We start from the raw sequence: 11,967 nt of genomic DNA on the forward strand, positions 1-11,967 counted from the left end.
TACTATATATATATATTTTTATGTATAGTTTGAGTTTCCTATGACATGGTTGACGTTTTGGGCCAATATTTTCGATGTTCTATTTTCCTTATTGGTGGAGCAATCCTTGGCTATGCCAACTCCTTCTAAATATAGGTTGTTGTCAAGGCTGTGATTTTGACATTACCGGAGGATTAGTTTTGCTTTGGATAGTTTTGTGTGTTTTGGTTTTGTATGTATTTCTTTGTTGTATGTATGATTTACTGTTCTTGTTCTTGTCCATGTAGATGCCGTACGGCGATTTTTTTTTTCTTGCCGGGTTTAAAAAAAAAAAAAACCAAAAAACTGCTGCTGCCATTTTGTTCTGTTAAAGAACATAAGCAGATAACAAGTCACATAAACAAAAAAAACTCCACATCATTATGGACCGAAAAGAATACAATCTACACCTCAAGATTGGGGTAAAATTAGAGTTACAAGCCCCCTTGTTTCTCTTCCACTAGTATTAATGGTTCAACTAAACTCTAACTCAACACTTAAAATACCGGATTGGATTGTAAACGTTGCTGCAAAAAAAAAAAATTATATATTTATATATATCTATATATATATATATAAATACGTATAGGCTACAAAAAGACATTTGTCAGTGTTCTAAAGTTCTCCTCGTTCAAATAAACAAGTACACCCAATCATTGAGATTGCTCGTTTAGTAGATCATAGCCATTTGAAACTAGGACATATAAGTTTTAGATTCACCTTAATGAAAATGAAATATAAAAATATAACAATTAACGAAGAAGTCTGATATTGTAGAAAGGAATTCAGTTTACTATTTTTTTTATGTAAAGTTTGAGTTTCCTATGACATGGTTGACGTTTTGGGCCAATATTTTCGATGTTCTATTTTCCTTGCTGGTGGGACCGATCCTTGGCTATGCCAACTCCCTCTAAATATAGGTTGTTGTCAAGGCTGTAATTTTGACATTACTGGAAGATTAGTTTTGCTTTGGATAGTTTTGTGTGTTTTGGTTTTGTCTGTATTTCTTTGTTGTATGTATGGGTTACTGTTCTTGTCCATGTAGATGCCGTACGGCGGTTTTCTTTTTCTTGCCGGGTTTAAATAAAAAAAAAAACCAAAAAACTGCTGCTGCCATTTTGTTCTGTTAAAGAACAGAAGCAGATAACAAGTCACATAAACAAAAAAAACTCCACACCGAAAAGAATACAATCTACACCTCAAGATTGGGGTAAAATTAGAGTTACAAGCCCCCTTGTTTCTCTTCCACTAGTATTAATGGTTCAACTAAACTCTAACTCAACACTTAAAATACCGGATTGGATTGTAAACGTTGCTTCCAAAAAAAAAATTATACATATATATATATATATATATATATATATATATATATAAATACAAATACGTATAGGCTACAAAAAGACATTTGTCAGTGTTCTAAAGTTCTCCTCGTTCAAATAAACAAGTACACCCAATCATTGAGATTGCTTGTTTAGTAGATCATAGCCATTTGAAACTAGGACATATAAGTTTTAGATTCATCTTAATGAAAATGAAATATAAAAATATAACAATTAACAAAGAAGTCTGAAGTCTGATATTGTAGAAAGGAATTCAGTTAACTACTACTTTTTTTATGTAAAGTTTGACTTTCCCAGCTTATCCTCAATTGTTCCTTTCAATCAATGAGGTGGGTACTATGCCGGTTCTGCCTTTGCGTGCCAACCACGGAAAAAAAAACCTTCAGGCATGAGACGTTGTATCTCAGTATTTAAAATTCCAGTTGAACTCCGTCAGTTGCAATTTCATTCCTTCAAAGGGAGCTCAACTGCAATTCCATTGCTACGAAGTGTTGCCTGTTTTCCTTCATAGTAAAGCAAGAAAGAAATCACACAAAAGCGCACATAGGCAATCTATCTAATCATGTGACTGACAAACATAACATACATATACATAATGCAATGTCAAGCATATATATATATATAGATACATAGTTAATGACAAGTGAAAAACATACATAGTCAGTGCAATGGACACACACGTAATGACAAGTAACAAAACATGCATAAGATACATTGGCAGTGCAATGACAATCAAATATATATATATATATATATATATATATATATATATATATATATAGGATACATAAATATATCCAAAAAAGGGTAATACCAATTTCAATAAATAAACCCAAAAAAAAAAAAAACCCAGTTTGCTAAAGCAAAAGGAGTTTCGAGTATTTCAAAGTTAAAATTCATAAAATCATATCTAAGATCAACGTCACAAGAAAGATTAAACGAATTGAAACTATTCTATTTAAAAGTTAAGCAAATAAATTATATATATATATATATATATATATATATATATATATATATACCTTTTCCGAAACTACTCATGCCATTAATTGTCCTCTTACAAGGGAGGAACCCAATCTGCATCAAATCAACTTTGTCACAACAAAGAAAAGAGCTGTGTCTCTCACTTTGCTTCGTACCAGCCATTTAGCCTCAAATTTGCACAACATCTAGATTTGAAAATAAGAGAACACAATCAGAGTCAAGATCACAACCACCCAAAGAACAAATCAAAAGAAGAAGAGAGGAATTAGATTCAGATTAGAGTTAAAGATTACCTGGAGAAAACAAAAAGATACAAACGAAATCGCCAACAAAAATTAGGGTTTTTTATGAGGTGTATATATATATATATATATATATAGACGGAAAGGTGGATCTGAGTATTTTAATTTAGAATTGTTTTTGAGAGAGAGAGAGAGGAACTATGAGAGATCCGTAGTCTGAAAGTGGTGGTGAAATGGTGGTATTTTAAATGAGGATGGAAGGCTACTATGGTCTTTTCACAATGAACTTTAAAATTGACCGGTCAAAAAGAGGCATGTGATTTTCTGATGCCACGCAGTCCTTTTTAGCTTTTCAGTAAACGTAAAAAAAAATTGAGGTCTTTTTGACCCCAAAGAAAAAATTTGATAAATATGACAACTCAAAAGTTATAGTTGATGCCCTCGGGCTTGGATGAGTTGGTAAGAGATCTTCAACCCACCTATCATTTGAGTTGTTAATTCAGAGTTGTTAATTCAAAATATAATAGATGGGTTAAAATTTGTGGTCTTTAATGGTCTACTATATTACTTGTTAAAATTTGGCTTTACCATTTTTGGTACCAATCAAATCTAGCACCAGAAATAATTACTACTATTTCAGAAGAGAAAGAGAGAGGGGCGATGGAAACTGAATATGGATTTTGATTTTTTGAACAATCTGAAATGATACGCCGATATGAGTTCAAATATATATATATATATATATATATACACACACATATATTTAAAAAAGATCATAAAAAATTTCACTAAATAGGGATTTAGTTTGCAAAACAAGAATTATAGACCTTGATTGGTTGATTTAGAAAAAAAATTAAAACAAAACCTATACGTACAAGTTAGCAATTGCAGAGAGAGAGAGAACCGGCCATAGCAGCCGTGTTCGATTGCAGGTAACATGAACCCTTGTACAACCCGAAACTCAATGCGCAAAGAAGAGCCTTATTTTACCGTCAGTAGTGAAAGCAAGAATCCAAGGGTTGACTTCTATCTCTAACTTTAGAGAAAATCTGAAGCCATATGGAATGTGTCTCTTTTCCAGCATTCACCAGTCAGCCTAAACCATATAAGGAAATCCTTGCGGGCGATGGAAACTGAAAGATTTGGGTTTTGAACTTCTGATTGTTGTTGATTTTGTAGTTTGCAGTTGCAGAGAGAGATAGATGGGCAATTTCAGAGTTGAGAACGAGTGAATAGAGATGGAGGCGATTTGTGAGGCTGAAATGATTTGCCCTAAAACTATATATATATTTGGGAGGCTGAAATGATTTGCCCTAAATATATATATATTTTTAATATTAATATAATCAAATATATATAATATATACATATATATATAATATATATATATAAATTTTTGAAAAAAATTTATACACACATATATATATATATATATATTTTTTTTTTTGGGTTCTTTTTTTACCAGATATTTTAGATTTTTGATTCTTTTTAATTAAGTTTAATTTTAATTTCCTTCTAATGTCTACAACTTGACTTGGAATGTGCCTAATATTAACATTATTGATGCAAATATGAATGGTGGGAATGGTAGTTGAAAAGAATAGTGGCTGTGTTAAAAAATAACATTTTCATCATTGGAGCAGAATTGCTAAAATATAACATTTTGACATTATAGCACTGTTAAAATATAGATTTGGCATCCGAATTTGGCATTTTAGTATTGGAGATGCTCTAAGGGTTTGGTATTGGCTTCAGCCCGACTAGTGTTCGAACCTTGCTAGTCTCTCTTATCATTCCCGACTTGTCCGGTGTATCCTTGGTAAGCGCGGCTTTGCACCAAAAAAAACAAAAGTTAATAGTTGAAGCAGTTCATTTCACCTTGACACTGTTTATTATTTAGTCTCCCTAAAATATGTTTTTCAAAATACTTATTTATTTATTTTTTTGATATTTGATAAAGATTTAAGTTTGCTGGACATTTAAAATAATTTACTAAATTTTTTTTTTCATAATAAAAATAAAAAATTTAAAAATTATTTTACATCAAAACCAATGGAGGTTAGTTTTTCTTGGTACCTAAATATTAATGAATCAAAAACGTGGTTGTGATTGTGGTTGTGGTTATGGTTATGGTTATGGGCATGCTGAAATAGTAAACACCAGTTAAGCAACCCACGACCATACACGAGTTAAGCAGCTCATGATGCTTACATGAATCAGTACAGTACACCTTTCGCTGGAAGGAAATTTTTTTTTTATTAAAAGTTAAATAAATTATTGAAAAGTAAATAGATGATATTAGTGTTTGAGAGTCCCTTTGAAAATATCACATTTAATTATCATAACTCATATTCTAGTGATATTTTTTTAATTTTAAAATAAAAATTAAGATTCAGTTTTTTGTAGATCAAATGTGTGGGTTATTTGTGAGCTTAGAAAAAATAGTAGTCGATCAGTAATATTTAATTTTCTGAAGCATTATTACTCAGTAAAGAAAGAAGTGAGAGATTAAACATGACATTTTTCTTGTAATAAATAGGCAGTTGAGAGAATAAAGAGGTATAAATTGGAGAGGGAACAATTTGAGAGAGGGAGAAATCTGCATACAGCTATAGGAAGAGAATGTCGGAATGGCTATATATGTTTATATATAGAGAGAGAATCAGCTGCTCGTGAAGAGATTCATTTGCAGAGGATCCACACACATTGATGAAACCGTGTCAAGATTGATCTTGTCAAACCTGCAAAATCTCAGCTGGCATCACAGAGCTTTTATGTGCAAGAAGCACATTAATGCCCATTGAAATGATTTTGTGTTTGAAAATATATATCATTAATTATCATAGCTCATATATAATCCAGTGACACTTTCTTAAAATTAACATTAATAAGTACGTGAGTGATGATATTTGTACCAATTTATTATACTGAATTACTTAACTGGATGTATTTATGCACAATAACATGTAAGTGAAGTTATGTAATTTGTTATAGTGAATTGTCAGACTTATTTCTTTTAATTAATCAATTTATGTATAAACAAAAAATAGACCTTACACTTAGAGTAATGACAATTGCACCAATTTGTTGCAGTGAATTACCTAATTGAATGTTATTGATTGGTTATTTATGCACAATACATAACTCTTCAACGAAGGAACGAGGAAGCGGTGCTCTTATCCGACGACCAAAGATGCCACTCGTGACCTCTATCAATCGGTCGCATATGGTCCTTCGGGTTGTTTTATCTACGTCACGCTACACAAGGTCAGAAATACCCCGGCAACAGTTCTGTTCAACATGCTGGTTCCGGTACCAGGCATTGCCAACCATTTCTACAACAACCTCACCCCCTAATCTCAGTATATGCAAGGAAAAGCGCATTCTTCAAACAGGCATCTAGTAACCTCACCGCGCAAAGGCTGTAACGCAAAGCCTCCTAGTATCTTTCATGGCCCCCGCCCTAATAACTTTTTCTTTATGCTGTGTGTAATTGAGAAACTCACTTTATTAAGAGAAAAGGCGCGAAAGGCAGACCAAGCAAGAAGCTATTTAGTAGATTTTGTGATCCAACCAACCTACCATCATCGCTACACCAACTATCGATCCCAACCGACCGAGAAGAAAGAGAAGGCGGACAGAACCACACGTCTTTCTTGCAGGCCAAGAAGGCAGAGGCTGGGCCAGAGACTGAGATTCATTTTGCTTTTTGTGCTTTGGCCCGAATTTACAGGGATAACATTTGACCAACCTACCACCTACCGAGACTTTCCTCACTCGGAAGATCACTTCTACAAAAGTAGGGAAGCCATTTCTTGATTAGAGAAGTCATAAAGGACGTTTTCCATCTTGAAAACGGACGATTGAAGAAAAGAGAGTCCATCCATCAACAAGGGGGTATAGCGTTCCTTTAAGGTCATGCAAATGGGCATTGAATGGAAAGTTTATTCGATTAGATAAAGAGGATATTCCACATTTTCCTCAAAGGTGGATCCGGCGGTGAGGGCAAGGGCTCTTTCTTAAGCAGCTCGGCCGGAGGGCGAGGGCGCCGACCAGAGAGTTTCTAAGGGGCAAGCCTCTTATCGGGGGCTTGGAGCCTTCAGAAAAGAGAAAGCAAGGTGAAATAGCGCCTATTTGAATCCCCTTCCTTCCCGTGTGCTTCCAACTGATGAGTTAGTGGGAAGCTTTGGCTTTCTTGTGTGACCATTTAGGATAGAAACCTCAAATCTTTTGCCCCTTTCTTGAGGAAGTGGCCTGCGGATTTACATTAGGTGTAGGCGCTTTCCAGCCCTTTCTATCAATTTGCACTGGGAACATAGAGCAAGAATTCCTATCCGCTTGTGAAAACGCAAGGCGGGGCAAGTTTGGTTGTTTTACCTATTGTATATTCAGTTTTGTTGATCCGCAAAGACATATATTTGGTCGGGGGCTAGATTCGGGTTTGCATGACTGGGGTATACGCTTCGATTTAGATCTGAATACAGGGGGCGGGGCCAGAGGGTGAATCTGCTTGTCAGACAGTCACGTAGGATATGTGGGCCTTGACTTTCTCTCGTATCGATCAGTATTAACTTGAAAAACCCTTTGGCTATTGAGTCAAATGCAAGTCTGTAGTCTCAGGATACCAGATGCTCTCACCTATTATTATATGAGAATTCTCGATGAGGCCTATCCGGTTGAGAGAGTCGGGTAGGAGAATGAAAGTGGAAATTCAATCAAATCTTGGCAGTCAGTTTTAGAATCATCTCTTTATTCAGGTAAAGAAAGCGCAGTTTATTAATGAAATAGTCCTATTTTATTAGTAGGGGTTCATAGCAAAGGGCCAGGAACATACTGACCTGACCTTTAGTTCGAAGAAAGAGGGTCGTTGCCTTATTCGAACTATCCTCCTATATAAAGAGTTTCGGAAATGAAGAAAGAAAAGCGCAAATGAGCAGCAGGAGAGAGCCTATTCCGGATCCGCCTTTCTGCATCATTTTATGTGTATAGGGGGGATTCGCTAACTGTCTTGCGTACAACGCTTGATGACGCCAGGAGGCATTTCAGAGCAGATATTCAATTGGGAGCTCGGTATCCAAGTCACTTGCATCCACCGAGATCTAGAGCTTGGACTTTCACCTTTCCATGGGGAAAGAGATTTCGTCAAAACAACAGCTAGATAAGGAATTTACCTAGAGGTGCCTAAAACCCGAAGTTGGCCTTTCTTTTGTCGAATGCTTCCAAATGAATCGTTTTCTGGTTTCTTTACTGCTCTTTCTTTGGATGATCTCAAGGCCGATTTCCATGGACATGAAGATGACAATGAAGATATTGTCAGTCCTACAGCATCTCTTGTCACCACCAGACGCACCACCTTTTCAAACGTATTACATGCTTTGACCGCACACAAAGAAAGCTATCTATAGGTTGGTCTATCTAACTCGTCAACTTCTTCGCTACGACGACGGATTTGGAACTTGAAGCTCAACAAGGGTAAAGAGACGACAAAAAAACTATAGAACTTATCTGAGCTCAGTCAATGTTAGAACTCCTGGAATGAAAAGTGGTTTACCCGCAGCAAACATCTATACCTATTGATCAGGACACGCTGGTTAGCAAAAAAAGCCACTATCATCCATCTATCAGAGTGAGAGCTCGCTCATGCTTCTGCCACTTATTTAGCTTAGTCTCAATCGCACCTTTCAAAAGATGAAACCATGAAATTCAGTAAGAATATATGGAGCAGTTCGACTTGCGTTGTTCGCGGGTTAGCTTTTGTAATGCTTTCGGCAGAAGTCTGCTGTAATTACATTTAGATTGCATTTCCTATAGTTTAGTTTATTTCTTTCATTGGATTGGCTGCGTCTTTCTAAGGGCAGTCCTTTTATTGTATTGTTCACGGCGTATTATTTATTGATTCAAATCAAACTGGACTCGAAGCTAGGCTGTACCTACTGTTCGTTCGGAAGGCAACCTACATCTTCCACTAGACTTGGTTGGAACGGAATGAGACAAGCATTTGATCCTACATCTCACTGACGATACAAAGGAGCAATCCTGGCTGACAAAAGAGGGGAACTGTTAACACACTGGAAATGGTGAAGCTACGCGTTCGTAACCCATTTCATTAGATGGGGTCCTCTCTACCAATACCTAAAGGTTGGGCAACAGCGGCATTATATACGCGTTTAAAGAAATAGTTTGCATCCCTTGTTCAAGTTCCTGTTGCTGACTCAGTTGGGGGAATGGCCTTCATAGTGATTGATGCATGCAACATAGCTTTCCAAGCAAAGGTGGAAGTTGGGCTAAAAACCCCACAAAATCGTCCTAACCGTCCTTTTATTTAAGAAGACTAAGAGAAAACAGCAAAAATGCTGTTAGATATAGTTGGAAAAGCTGTAAACCCAATTTCCGCACTTATACGACCAAAGAATTGAAAAAGTGGAGTCTCCTATAGCAGCGAAATGAGTCAACCTACTTTTCCTTAAGAAAACGGGCAGTCAATTGAAATAGTTTAGTCGGCTATAGATGTCAAATGACTGAACTGGCTGTGTGATATCACTTCTGAACTTTATTTTTCTTGATTCTCATTCTTTCATTCTCTTACATAATGAAATCAAATTCATGATAGTACGTGGTCAAACCTGGTGAACCGGACCGGGAAAACATCAGCCAAGTGAATTTCATATTCAAAACAACCTGCGCCTTACGGATTGAGTGAGATCGAGATCGAACGTTAAGCTAGCTCGTCTGGGCATTTGAATCATTGAGAAGCGGATAAACTCAGTTGCCAGAAGATGGCTCTTTTTGCATTGCAACGATGAAGCTTGAGAGGCAGATGATCCCGAAGCGTGAACCAGATTCAGAGAAAAATTCCATACCTATATTAGCAGGCGAGTCCGATACTAAGAAGCTTGAATAAGATTCTACAACACTCCTTTATTGGTCTTCGATAAGTCGATGAACCAGATGAAACAATCCATTTCATAGTCGAATGCAGCAGATGTAGCTACATGTTGCAGCGGATTCGGCTACATATTGAAATAGCAGCTCAAGCGTAGCGATAAAGTGAGTCAGATACAGCTTCAAGAAAGTGTTATGAATTGTTTCATTATGTATTATCGAATACTGAAAGAAAAGAAGCACCAGGACACTTGACCACATTTGAGTAACCCTTTTCTTCAACTTCCGCTAGTGGATCTGGCCCCTCTCGAACAAAACTCTTAATCCATTCTATTCCTCAATAAAGTCTGTTTCTTCTTCATTCAACAATCTGAAGGTAAGGGCGAGACTAAGGTTGCCCTGAAGTTCAGGCATTGGAGCAGATGTGTTGGTAGTGCTTGGCCTTGAAAGTGGTCGAATTTACCCCTGAAAGCTACTCTTCATGCGAGCTATGAAATCGGTAGAATAGAATCATCATAATATCTACTATAGACGGAAGCATGTCAAATAGGAATCGAAAGGATCGCGACATCCGCTTGACAAAGAGCCATCTTCCTGGAAATGAGTGTATCCCGCTTCTCACCGAAGATACTGAAGTTTCGGAATTAAATTAAGGATCTAACTAGAAAACCTATTCGAACAGAACCAACTCAACCTTTTCTATTGTTATTGCAGCGGGACCGGATACCCACCTCTAACTGGGCGTGACCCATCTATGCTGCAATCAGATGTTTTGAAGCCGTTTAGAGACCATATAATTCATTTTAGAAGTGATTCACTCTTTCAGCATTCCTACCTAGTTCCAGTTGAGAGAGGGGGATTAAACTTCGTGGAATCAACCACTCTATCAGTAGAGAGAGCACTTGAATAAACAGAAAAAAGCTTGTGCTCCTGGTAATGACTGAGTTTCCCGCTGTCTGAAAAAGATATACGGACTTAGCCGCCACTCTTGCACTTATTTCGTAAAAGTTTCTATTTTGGGACTGGAGTAGCTGCTGTCGGAACGCTTGTATTTTCTCAGTTTAGACGCCCAATTATGAGTTGGTTTTCTTCCCAGCCCCTTAAGTGAAATGATTAGAAAAGCTCGCATCGGTTGTTGAAGTGGATGGAAGGGTTAAGAACATGTTGCAATTAAGGTTGACGGAGAAGTCACCAAACTGCAAGACTGGTCTCCCTGTCTGGCTGGTCAGGTGTGATCTGTCCTCTGGAATTGATCTCCATTTTTCTGTTATCTTTACGTTCTCGCCTGGCTGGTATCTGCGAGATCGACCCTCTTTCGGGGAGAAACATTAGGTCTGATATTGATCATGTTGCCCCCGCCGAGGCTGGAAATGGATTGGCATCCGCCCCCATAGGTTCCTTATTTTGATCCGGGAATCTGAGGGCACCTTTCTCGATCTTGTCCTGAATGACATTTCGAAACAGCAGACAATTGTTAGTATTATGTTTCCAAGACCGGGGATATTTGCAATATGTTTTTCCTTTAAGTTCATCAGGAGAAGGGATGCTATGGCCAGGTGGTAAGTTGATCATCTTGTCTGCTAACCACGAGATCTAAGATTTTCTCTGCCTTAGTAATGTCAAAAGAATCAGTCCTACCGGCCTCTGTGGTGAATTTGATGGCCAGCACAGAGGAGACAGCTGAACGCCGTTCATTGTCTCAGGTGGCTAACTAAGGCTTTACATAAGGAGGGGTATTTCACAGAAAGCTCTGCCATAGCTATCTCGAGAGCGGGTTCTTCCTCACCCTCAGGTTCTGTATCCGTAACATGGATCTCAAAGTGCAGGTCTTTCAAAGAGGTTCCTTTTTTTGGATGAGGCCTTCCTGTCTCTCTCTTCTCTTAGCAAAGTAGGCTCAACTCACACTTTTGGCTTGCTACAAGCTGGGCTCAAGGACTGCTGTTAGCCGCTTCCCCTGTAGTCGTCAGCTCGTTCTTGACAGATCCGACCGGGTGTTCATAATCTGGAGTAAAAGGATTCGAACCTTTGCATGCCGGTACCAAAAACCGATGCCTTACCACTTGGCTATACTCCATACAACCTTGGACGGTAGAACGGGGAGAGGGGGGAAGGGAGAAGCAAGGCTCCAACAAGGAGCGAGCCATGCAAGGACGCGGGAATATAGCAAGTAAGCAGCAAGGTTCTCCCTTCACGGACTGACTACAACAAGCTCGCGACTCTATCTAATAGAAAGAAAGGGTAAGCTCTCGGCTCTATTTGCTTGCAATGCTATGCCTATCAAAGTTGGCGAACGCTTTGCTTCTGTAACCTTAGACTCGTTACGCTGTTCGACTGAACTCGTTGGCTCCGCGTCCACCGAAAGTCGGTAACCTTCGTCACCGTCAGCATTTGTCCTCTTGATAGCTTCAATAGTTCACTGAAAGCCTTTGGTGTAATGAACCGCAACGCAAGCCCTTCAGAAAGAAAGACATAATCAAAAAAGAAAGGCTTGGTTGCGGTAA

At 37.8% G+C, this 11,967-nt stretch overlaps 1 long non-coding RNA gene across 1 annotated transcript; it reads right to left on the reverse strand.

Moving 5' to 3' along the window:
- Positions 1-550: 550 nt before the first annotated feature.
- Positions 551-3,856, reverse strand: LOC132266923 (uncharacterized). The gene is made up of 3 exons (XR_009468770.1): positions 3,460-3,856; positions 2,381-2,527; positions 551-1,861 (listed from the first exon to the last, which is right to left on the reverse strand). It is a non-coding gene; the product is annotated as an uncharacterized LOC132266923 (long non-coding RNA).
- Positions 3,857-11,967: the final 8,111 nt, after the last annotated feature.

The sequence above is a fragment of the Cornus florida genome, unplaced genomic scaffold, assembly GCF_030987335.1.
Source record: "Cornus florida cultivar Cherokee Brave unplaced genomic scaffold, ASM3098733v1 CherokeeBrave_3.0.0_Hap2_Chr07, whole genome shotgun sequence".
Classification (NCBI taxonomy): Eukaryota; Viridiplantae; Streptophyta; class Magnoliopsida; order Cornales; family Cornaceae; genus Cornus; species Cornus florida.